The 10,382-nt window shown below is 47.6% G+C and overlaps 1 protein-coding gene across 1 annotated transcript in view; it reads right to left on the reverse strand.

The window, feature by feature from the left end:
* PTK2 (protein tyrosine kinase 2) overlaps positions 1 to 2,125 on the reverse strand; it is a 150,005-nt gene extending 147,880 nt beyond the window's left edge. The window contains 1 exon segment of the mRNA XM_006878226.1: positions 2,097 to 2,125. The gene's annotated coding sequence lies outside the window, so the exon portion shown is untranslated.
* Between the last annotated feature and the right edge of the window lie 8,257 nt (positions 2,126 to 10,382).

Consider the following 10,382-nt stretch of genomic DNA (forward strand, 5'->3'; position numbering starts at 1 on the left):
TGCTCTGTCCCCAGTGTTCCCCTCAGTCGGAATCAACTCAGTGGCAGTGGGTTTGTTTTGGTTTGGGGGCCATTTGCAGTAAAGAAGGTTTTCCAGTGAGCTGTCCTCTCGTCCCCTGCCTACGCTCCTGGGCAGAGGGCACACTGGTAAATGAGAGCTCGCTGTGAAGATACCACGGCCCTGATACACACTGCTTCTCTCCACAAGTATCCACTCTTCAGACCTTCCATAAAATGCCCCTCTACACCTCAGCCCACTGAAGGCTGCCCTCGGCTGACCCCCAGAGCCTTTGCACCTTCCACACCACGCAGATCGCGATCCCCTTTACCCCACGGCTCTTTGCTTTCACTGTTTCCCTCCTGAGGAGAGGAGGCTTTGTTGTTGCTCACCTGGCATGTACACAATGCTCCGTGCATACTTACTGACTGAATGAAAACTATCTGAAATAAGAAGCGAGGTCCTTACAACGTATTACAACGCAAGAACTGTCTGTGCAAGGCAGACAATTCTGTTAGGGTCCCAGCTCTTTTCCTGTTGGCTGTGCAGCAGCGATGAAGACCACAGTCCCTCAAGTCAGGATCACACTGTGCAGACCACTGCCAAGTGACTCATCTCCAAGTACTTCCATTTCCTCATCTGTAAAATGGGGCACAGGGACTTCCATCTCAGAGTGGAATTAAGTGGGATGATATGAATGTGTTTATAAGGAAGTATAATGTTGTATGATGTTAATCAATATTCACAGCTATTGAACCACAACTCTAAGAAGCCACTGTTTGAAGTGAAGCACAAAACAGCCCTGTAGCCCAATGAGTGAACTAGAGTACCCACAGCAGGTAGTGACTGGGCTAGTCAGACTTCTAGCCTTCACAGGAAAAGCTAACTCAGACCCTACAGCACAGTGACACCAAGACGGATGAGAGTTGGCCACGAACACTTGTGTTCTAAGAGCCCACTGTCTGCAAACCTGGATTTGCTTACAATGCAACGGTGTGAACCCCAGGATTGGCTCCAAACAAGCCAGCCTAACCCTCTGCAGCGTGCATTCATTCATGCTATACTGCCCATCTGGGTTAACTACTTGCCAAGTAGAAAGCATCCAACACAGCCACTGAGGGCAATGATGTTAACAGTGCACAGAAGACGCCAGAAACCCGTCAAACTAAGAGATTCACAGCACACAGGAAGCGCTGTGGAGTCTGGAGGAGAAGCTACGAGGAACCAAGAGGGAGCACTGGTCCAGACCGAGAGGGAAGGGCAGCAGGGGCGCAGGGAGGACCTGGATCAAGAACGACCCACCCGCAGGGCGGGTGGGGGTCTGGGGTTTTAGCCAAGATAAAACAAGCCGGAGAAGAACATGAGTCTTAAGTCTTAACAAACTCTTGTCTGGCTGCTGTGAGACTCACAGCCCAGAGAGAGGCAAGGATGAGCGCTGTGACCAGAGTGGACCCACCGGAGAGGGAGAACGTGAGGGATGAAACATGAGCTAGTGGCGGGAAACCCATCCACGCAAGGTGTCCAGGAGCGTCCGGGCGCTGGCAGGAGCTCCTGAGTGTGTACTGCAGCGTAGTCACAGACAGGTGCTGGGGGAGGCACACATTTCAGGGGTGAGGTCAGAGCCCTGGTGGTGTGGCAGCTAAGCACTGGGCGGTTGGAACCCAGAGTAACAGCTTTCTGCTTCCATAAAGAGGGCAGCCTCGGCCTGTAGGGTCAATGCGAGTCAGAACTGACTGCATGGCTGTGGGTGTGGTTGACCCCTCACCTCTGGCAAGGTCAGTATCAGGTGCCTGAGAGAAACACAAATGTAAATAGTAAGAGGTGGTTGGTCACTGGGGTCAGAGGCATGGGAGAGAATTGTACATGCTGAGGGTCTTTACAGAGAGTTGTGTGTGCCTGTGTTAATGTGTACAGAATTGAAACTATTCATACAGAATAGAATGAGTAGGACTTGGACCGCACATCACAGAAGCACACAAGTGATCTCTTCATCACTCATCCAATTTCAATCTACACTGAAAGATACAGAAGAAATCAATAAACACACTTTCCCCAACCAATCTCCGACCCCTCTTTAATCCTTCCCTGCCTCTGAAAATGGTAAACACAAGAGTGAACACGCTGCAGAAACCAACAGATGCGCCTTCTACATGCAGTGTTGTAGGCACTCTGAATTACGAACGACAGTCTTAAAACACAGATCCAGGAAGAGCTGGACACATGTGGGAGCAAAATCCTGTCCAACACTTTCAAATATACTCTTACCAGAAAAGACCTACAGTGAATTCTCGGCACCAAATTTGGCAGGACAGCCCCCTAGCTTACAGGAAGGATGCAGCAAAGGTTCCGATCCAAGGTATACACATACAACCTGGTGCTGTGAAGTCCACAACACTGTGTTACTTTTAATACAATGAGCTGTTGTACTCTCTTTAGCCTGCTCTGAAAAGCATTTTCAATCTCTCCTTAAACTGGGCCACTGCTCCTGCTTCTCAGGTTAACAGGACAGATAAGATCGAATGAGGGGTTTAGAATGGCCAAGTGCAAACAGAGATTCGTATGTTCTTTGGATTTGAGCTTTTCACTGTTTATCTAAAAGTTGTAACTTCCATCCCTGAAAATAACCAGTTCAGCAGATTTCAACACACCACTATCTTTGTATCATACAGACAAAAATGAGCCTGGCACGGGAGCAGGTTTCCTGCCTTCCTGCTCCAGACCAAGAGCACAAAGTGAGCAGACAGACAGGAAGCCGGCTAGGAGACCATGTGCAAATGGGTAGTGTTCTATCTAGGGGGGACAGGATGACCAGCTTCCCAGTACAGTGTGGTCAGACCCAGAGCCACCTCCTGAATGAATGGCCCAAACATTTGAATCCTTTTCCATCTTCTGTGTGAGTCCCACCCCTGCATCATAAAGCAGATGTCATTCATCAGGTTAGGTGACTAGGCTGCCACGCTCCAAGGTTTGAGGCAAAGTTAACATTTCTGAAGCCACTTGGAATGAAAGGCAATCCAGTAACTGATCAGTGAAGACCGCCTGGGCGCCTGGGCTTCCAGGGGACTCCAGAGGCCACAGAAAGCGCTCACACAAGAGAGGACCATTATGTAAAAGGACTGCAGCCAGTCTACAGAGACAACCAACAAGTACAGAGCTCTTGGCTGCTGGACACAGCTACTGGGCATGCTGGACTATGCCACAACAGGACATCACACCCACTGGTCCAGCTCAGCACAATCTTTACTCGGAATATGTAATTAGGTGATACAGTGACAGGTGGGCCACAAGACAACAAATAGTCCCAACACATCAGGTTTTCCACATGTCTAAAGGCCAAGAAAGGAATTAGAAGATAGATGCCAAGGATGACTCCAAAAATGAAAGCAAGTTTGATGGCAAGGCTGTTAATAATAACCCATCAACGTACTGGTGCTGACGTTTTCCTCTAAACATCGGATCCTGTCCGTCTCAGCTCTACTTACAGACCAGAGCTCTTTGCTCTGGGCAGCTCCCTGCTTTAAAACATCCTCACGTAGATTAGCAGGGTATTTAAACACATTATAAATGATAAGAACAAATGTTTTCATTCAGTTCTTCCTGGAGTGGAGGACTTTTCCTCCTAAGCTAAATAAATACTCCCTCTTGTTGCTTTCAGGCAAAGCAGCTAGTTTATTTAGCTTCATACATGCATGAATTATATGATATTTTTACCCTTCGAAACAAGCGTCAGAAGTACTGTTTCCAGTGGTAAAACGCTACTTTTTATTTGAATTTAAAAACCGAAGTCAAACCCCTAGAACCTTCACGTGAAAGTGTCATGGCGTTTCAATCCCGCACACAGCATGTCCAGAAGTCTTTCCTCCCACCGCCCTGCTGCTTCCCCTCCTCCAAAACATCCCTCCCAGAGAACAGAGATGTCGGATTCAAAGCAATACTAAACCACACACATGTCGATACGACACAAGCCAGAACACAAGAAGATGGTTAGTTCACGCACTTGGAAAGCATTTCCACAAAACCGTTATGTGCCAGGTGGAAAAGTCTCTAGCTGGTTTTATGGAAGAGCTGCAAATGCAGAACACACCCAGTTTTCTATTTTCTCCAATTTACCTGTAACTCTACTTGAAAAAAACTTTTTAAAAACTCTTATCCACCATGTTAGTGCCGAAAAGTGAACGGAGCAGCCTGTGGATGACTCATACCTTTAGCCCAGCACGTTGGAAACGGACCACAGGCGAGTTTCTCCATACAGACGGTTCCTGTTGCTCCCAGGGCCCCGGGGCCGGCCAGTTTCCACCACATGCACCCTGTCCAATGGGCTCCAGGGGAGCCAGGAGCCCCACAAAGTGCCCACTGCACCCCTGCCTGGATGCTCCTTCCCCGGTGGGAAGCCAAATTCGGTGGGTGTTCCCCCTTTTGTGATACTTTCCAGCGGCCTGAAGGATACCCCTCAGTGGCTGTCTCCTCATTCTTCCCCAATCAGAAGCACAGCCCGGGCCATCACGGACAGAAAGCAAGCAGCTGGAACGGGAACGTGAGCCTCCCGGGGCTGTGTGGCTAGCTTCTCTCCAGAGGAGGGAGGAGGCGGGGAGGAGAAAACAGGCCCATCAGCAGCACCTTATTAATATGCTAATCTCAGCCCACGATCAACACACCCAACCGCCTTCAGTTTACATAAGAGAGAGACACGCACAAAGCTACAAGCCAGGTCTGTAGATGGCTCCCCAAACAATTCTGACTTTCACAATCATGCTGCTGGCATTGTTCCAGCCTGTCCTGACCTCAGAGTTAGAATCGCAACCTGATGAAGTCAAGAGGAGGAGAAGCGGGGACAGTTTTCTGGTACAGTATTTATTTCCCCAGATTAACACTCTTGTAAGAGTTTTACATAAAACAGCAAGTCCTGAGACCACCAGGGCTATGTTGTTGTAACGTGCCGTGCCGTGGAGTGACCCTGTATAGGGTTTCCAGTCTAGTGCGCATCCTAACAGCGCCTCACCAGGACTCCCAGGGACTATGCAGGCTTTCTTTTTGTAGCTTCAGAAACCAGTGTGGTGCCGCCCACCCAAGTGCAGAGTCTCACTACCTTCACCAAGGGCTTTTGCTTTGGATTCAAACTCAGTCCAGGTCCTGTCAGAAGCACAGCAGTAAGGAAGTGCAAGGCTCTGCGTTCAAGGGCTCACCTTCCTATTTGCAAGGAGCAACTCTGTGAGTAGCATGATCCCATAAACCAAGCAAAACTCAAATGCTCTCCACAGTGACAGAGGGTTGAGTGAGGCTCAGCAACTTCCAAACAATGATGAGGAGAACAGGATGCATAGCTGTCTTCAGCAACACACTCCTCCTGACTATGGCTTTGTGTCCAGGCTCCTGGCAGTGGGCTGAGCTCAAGGGACAGGGACGCAGGGGCAGCACACCAGTCACCACTATGAACCCTGACCCCAGGCAGCACTAGAAAGAAAGGGAGGAGTGACGCACACGACGCACACAGACGGAAGACCAAGGTGCTCGCACTGAGCAGTAGACCAGAGCAGCCCTTGAGAGTGCTGGCGTCTCACCTGAACTACCACCTAACTTGCAGCGCATCCAAGTCACCTGTGGGTCCGCCACGGGATCTCGGGGTTCACAGAAATGAAAACCCAGCACCAGGTTACCTCCAGCAGCCTCAGAAGCTCTAGTGGTGCCATGGGGTTAGGCCTAGGGCTGCTAACCCAAGGTCAGAGGTTCAAATCCACCAGCTGCTCCTGCAATGGTCTCCAGTCTTGGAATTCCCATACAAGGTTGGTCGGAATCAACTAGATAAGTAGGTGTGGAATGACTTTTCACCATAGCCTACATACTAATTACTGGGTGGGTTAATGCGCCAGACTGCAAAGCCGTTAGAACTGCAAGGTTGGCGGTTCAAGCTCACCAGCTACTCCTCAGAAACTCTACACAGGGTCGCTATGGGTCGGAACGGACTCAATGGCACTTAACAACAACAACATGTACTTTGTATATCTACTAAGCAAACTCAGTATTTACTGACAGCTTCCACACGGAAGATGGAAGATGAGAAAAGGAAGACTAGAGACCAGGCCATACAACCAGGAAAAGAGAAAGCAGTTACGACATCCTGGTCCATTCATCAGGGACATCAGGATGCTGCACCGTACTCCCTGCCCCCACAGGGCACAAGGAGGTCTCTGGAAAGAGGGGACCCAGTATCTACAGTAAACCACTCCCCCTCCAGAGGGCTTGGAATTGAATTCAGATCCAGTTATCAGCATCTGTTAATGAGGATATAACAGAACACGATTCCTAGAGGCCCAAGACTAATGTGTTCAAATGTCAGGGAACAAACTGGGCCACAGATCTGTGACGAACAGAGAAGGGGACGGAATGATGTTGTTACCACTCAAAAAGAGAAGATGTGCTCATATTGAACAGCATGGCAAACCAGTAATTGCGCCAGAGGCTCTACTGTAATAATAAAATAAAGGCAAAAAGCGGTGCATTAATCCTCAACACAACCCCAGGGGAGTGGTTCATCCCCCTTACTACAGAGAGGTCAGAGCTGAAAAATCATTCGAGTGGGTCTCACCTGAGACAGGGCTTTCCTTATTCTGTGTCCAACCACACCGCCGCCCCCGTCCCCAGCCCAGCACAGGGGCCTTCACTGTCTTCATCATGGTCTGTAAATCTACATCCAGAAGTGTGACCAGGGATTAACCATGTCTACTCCTCACCTGTCTGAAATGCCCACCCCGAGCCAGACCCATTCCCAGATTGTAAATCTTTATGGGAACAGACACCTCATCTTTCTCCTGTGGAGCAGACTGAAGGTTTGTACCAGTGATCCTGTGGTTAGCAACCCTATGATTAATCCACCGTGCCACCAGGGCCCCAATCAATCATTCTTCTTAGACAAATCAATCAACACCAAGTGTGGCGGGGAGGTGGGGGACAGAAGGAAAGGAAGAGGCTCACAAGCATATCTGAACCTTACACAGGAGGACAGGTTGTGTCGGGAAATGTTCCCTGTGACATCCTGCCCTGCTGTATCACCAAGTGGATTCTACCTCGTGGTGACCCTGTGAGAGCTACTACCACAAAAGACTCAAGGGTGGGGAACCAGGGAGCAAAAGGCGACAGGCAGGGAGGGACATTCTCTCTGAATCACGAGACAGCCTGGGGGGCATCTGCCAAGGGCCCTGCCTCCCCTCCAATACTGAGCCGTCCAAGGAGCCTGAGATTCACTGAGTAAAGACATAAATAACATGCTAGGGAGGGAGCTCTGCTAGCGTAGTGGTTACGAATCGGGCTGTGAACCTCAAGGTCAGCAGTTCCAAACTACTAGCTATTCCGCGAGAGAAAGACGGGGCTTTCTGCTCCTGTAAAGATTTACAGCCTCGGAAACCCTGTGCAGGGTCATTATGAGTTGGAGCCAACTCCATGACACCAGGAAAACCATGGAGTCCTGGCGTGGCGCTGCAGGTTAATATGCTGGACTGCAAAGCCAGTTTAAACCACAAGGTCAGTGGTTCAAGCTCACCAGCTGCTCCTCGAAAACCCTATACAGGGTTGCTATGGGTTGGAACTGACTCGACAGCAAGGAAAATCTTGTGTTCTCAAGATTATAAAATGGAGAAAATGAACCAATATCAAGTCTCAGAGATCAGGCTGGTCCCGTCCCAACTCCACATAACAAAATAAAAAACTCGGAGACTTCCGGCAAACAAAGATGCAAACAAAGATGGTGGTGGTTGGTGGTTATGTGCCATGAAGTCACAGGGACCCTGCATAGAGTTTCCGAGGCTATAAACCTTACGGGAGCAGAACGCCTCATCTTTCTCCTGTAGCATCGCTGGTAGTTTCGAACTGCTGACTGTGAAGTTAGCAGCCTGACTCGTACCCACTACGCTACAAGAGAACAAATGAATCAGCTTGGACCCCGAGCTTCAGAGTAAAGGTTAGAGAAGTGCACTGAATACCTAATGGAAGGATAAGCTGAGCAGGGGGTGGAAGGAGGAGACTGGTGTGTGGTCTGTAGTCAGCTTGCCGGACATAGCACAGTCACACCGAACGTTTGTGAGCAGCTTTGGAGAAAGTCAGGCAGGGCAGAATCGCAGGTGATGGAAAAGGATGCTTCGTTCTGGTTCTGCATGTACCCCTGGTGACCAGAGGGGTGGCCAGTCCCCACTCTAGTCCACTCAGAAAGCAAGCCCTACTCTCCAGGAGTTTGCAGCCACACAGCAGTTAGCCACCGAGTAGGAGGTGGGCACCCGCTGGGCCACCTTAGCACCCGGATCAGAACCCACAGAGTCTAGACCAGAATGAATGAGTCCTGCAGAAACCCTCATCGCCAGCCACCCTGCCCGCAGCTGCCCTCTGGGTTCAACAGCTGTACTGGTTTTGGTTCTATTTCTTTAGTTGTTTTCATTTGTTTGTTTATTCTATTTTCTTCTCCTCTTTCCCTTTCCCTGAATTTATCCTATCTCCATTTTTTGCTTTTCTTTTTTTCTTGTTTATCATTTCTACTCTCTTCCTCTTTTTTCTTTATTCCTCTTGGTTTTTCTTTACCACCCTCTAGTCTCTTTTCATCTTACTCTCTGTTTCCTGCCTCTTCTCTCTCAGGCTTCTCCTGTACAGACTTATTTTCCTGTCCCTCTTTTTATATTTTTTATTTCTTTTTGCTGCCTATTTTTGTTATATTATATTCTGTTTTCATTGTTGTTTGCTTGTTTGTTTTGTCTTTTTTTCTTGTGTTTTTGACTCTCATCCCATCCAACGTGAGACAACAACCATGCCCATGCAGCTCAGCTACTACCATAGACTCTGAAGCTCCATCCAGTAACCACCTGATCAGAGATGGAAGGCAACACCAGCCAAATCCACACTCTAAACTGAGGTGTACAAACAGTGAACCAAAAACAGTACACACATTTTCACTCTCTAATTACACCCACCAGAATGCTCCTTGGAACCAAGATGGGCAGCCTTCATCTCTCACATTTCAGACATATTGTCAGGAGGGACCAGTCACTGGAGAAGGATACCATGTGTGGTAAAGTAGAAGCTCGGAGAAGAAGAGGAAGACCCCAATGAGATGGACTGGCACAGTGGCCACAGCAATGAGCTCAAACGTAGCAATGATTGTGAGGTTGGCCCAGAACTGGGCAGTGTTTCGTTCTGTTGTGCATAGGTTACTATGAGTCAGTGCCAACTTGATGTCACCTAACAACAACAATTACAGCCACCAGGAGACTGTTGGTGAGAGCCTAAGAACACACCAACATGCTTTCATCAATTACACACAAGTACAAGAACACAACACCGACTCAGAGACAGCAGAAGACATTAGCTCACACGAAGAAGTACAAGACAGTGGCTCAAACAAATGACCAAGATGCAGAGCCAGAAACTCTTTCCGAGGAAGAAAGGGTAATGGAACTACTAGAGGAAAACAAAAAAATTTAAATGATATTTAGGTACTTTCAATAAATTGGCAGAAAGATCACAAGGAAAACGCAGGAAAAAACTTCAGAAGAATTCAAGAAAACATTACAAGGACAGACAGAATAAATGCAAATCTCCAAATAGAACAAATACAAAACCTGCTAATTGAAATCCACAAGATTGACACTAACATTTCAGAAATTGAAAATAAACTGAAAGGGCAAAGGAATAGGTTCAAAGCAGCGGAAGCTGAGTTAGTGAGTATGGAGCTAGAGGAACAATCACAAAAAATGAAAAAATCTGGAGAAAGCCTGAGATTGACGTGGGACACCATGACGAGGAATAACTTATGATGACTGGAATTCTAGGACAGGAAGAAACAATCAACACAGAAATTGTTGAAGAGTTGTTGCAAGAAATCTTCCGTAGCATCATTAAAGATAAGAAATAAGCATTCAAGAAGTTAAAACAATGCCAAAATAGGACCCCAAAAGAAAAGAAAATCACCAAGATACATCATAAACTTTACAAAATCAAAGACAAGGAAAGAATCCTTAGAGCAGCTCAAGAAAAATGAAGTGACCTTCAAAGGAGAACCAGTAAGATGAAGCTCTGATTTCTCAGCGGAAACCACGCAGGCAAGAATGCAATGGGATGACATACACAAAACTCCAAAAGAAAAAAAACTGTCAACCAAGAAGCATCTACCTAGCAAAGCTGTCCCTCAAAAATGATGGTGAAAAGAGAACATTTCCAGATAAACACAAAGCGAAGGAATTTATAATAACCAAACCAAGCTTACAAAGAACGCTAAAGGGTGTTCTTTGGACTACAACAGCAGACAGCAACCTGAGATTAAAACAATACCAGATATTAAAGTTAATTTAAAGTAAAGTAAATCTAACAAGACAGAAAATTAGGAAACAGATACAGTAATGTGTAGTAAA

The sequence above is a fragment of the Chrysochloris asiatica genome, unplaced genomic scaffold (genome assembly GCF_000296735.1).
Source record: "Chrysochloris asiatica unplaced genomic scaffold, ChrAsi1.0 scaffold00001, whole genome shotgun sequence".
NCBI lineage: Eukaryota > Metazoa > Chordata > Mammalia > Afrosoricida > Chrysochloridae > Chrysochloris > Chrysochloris asiatica.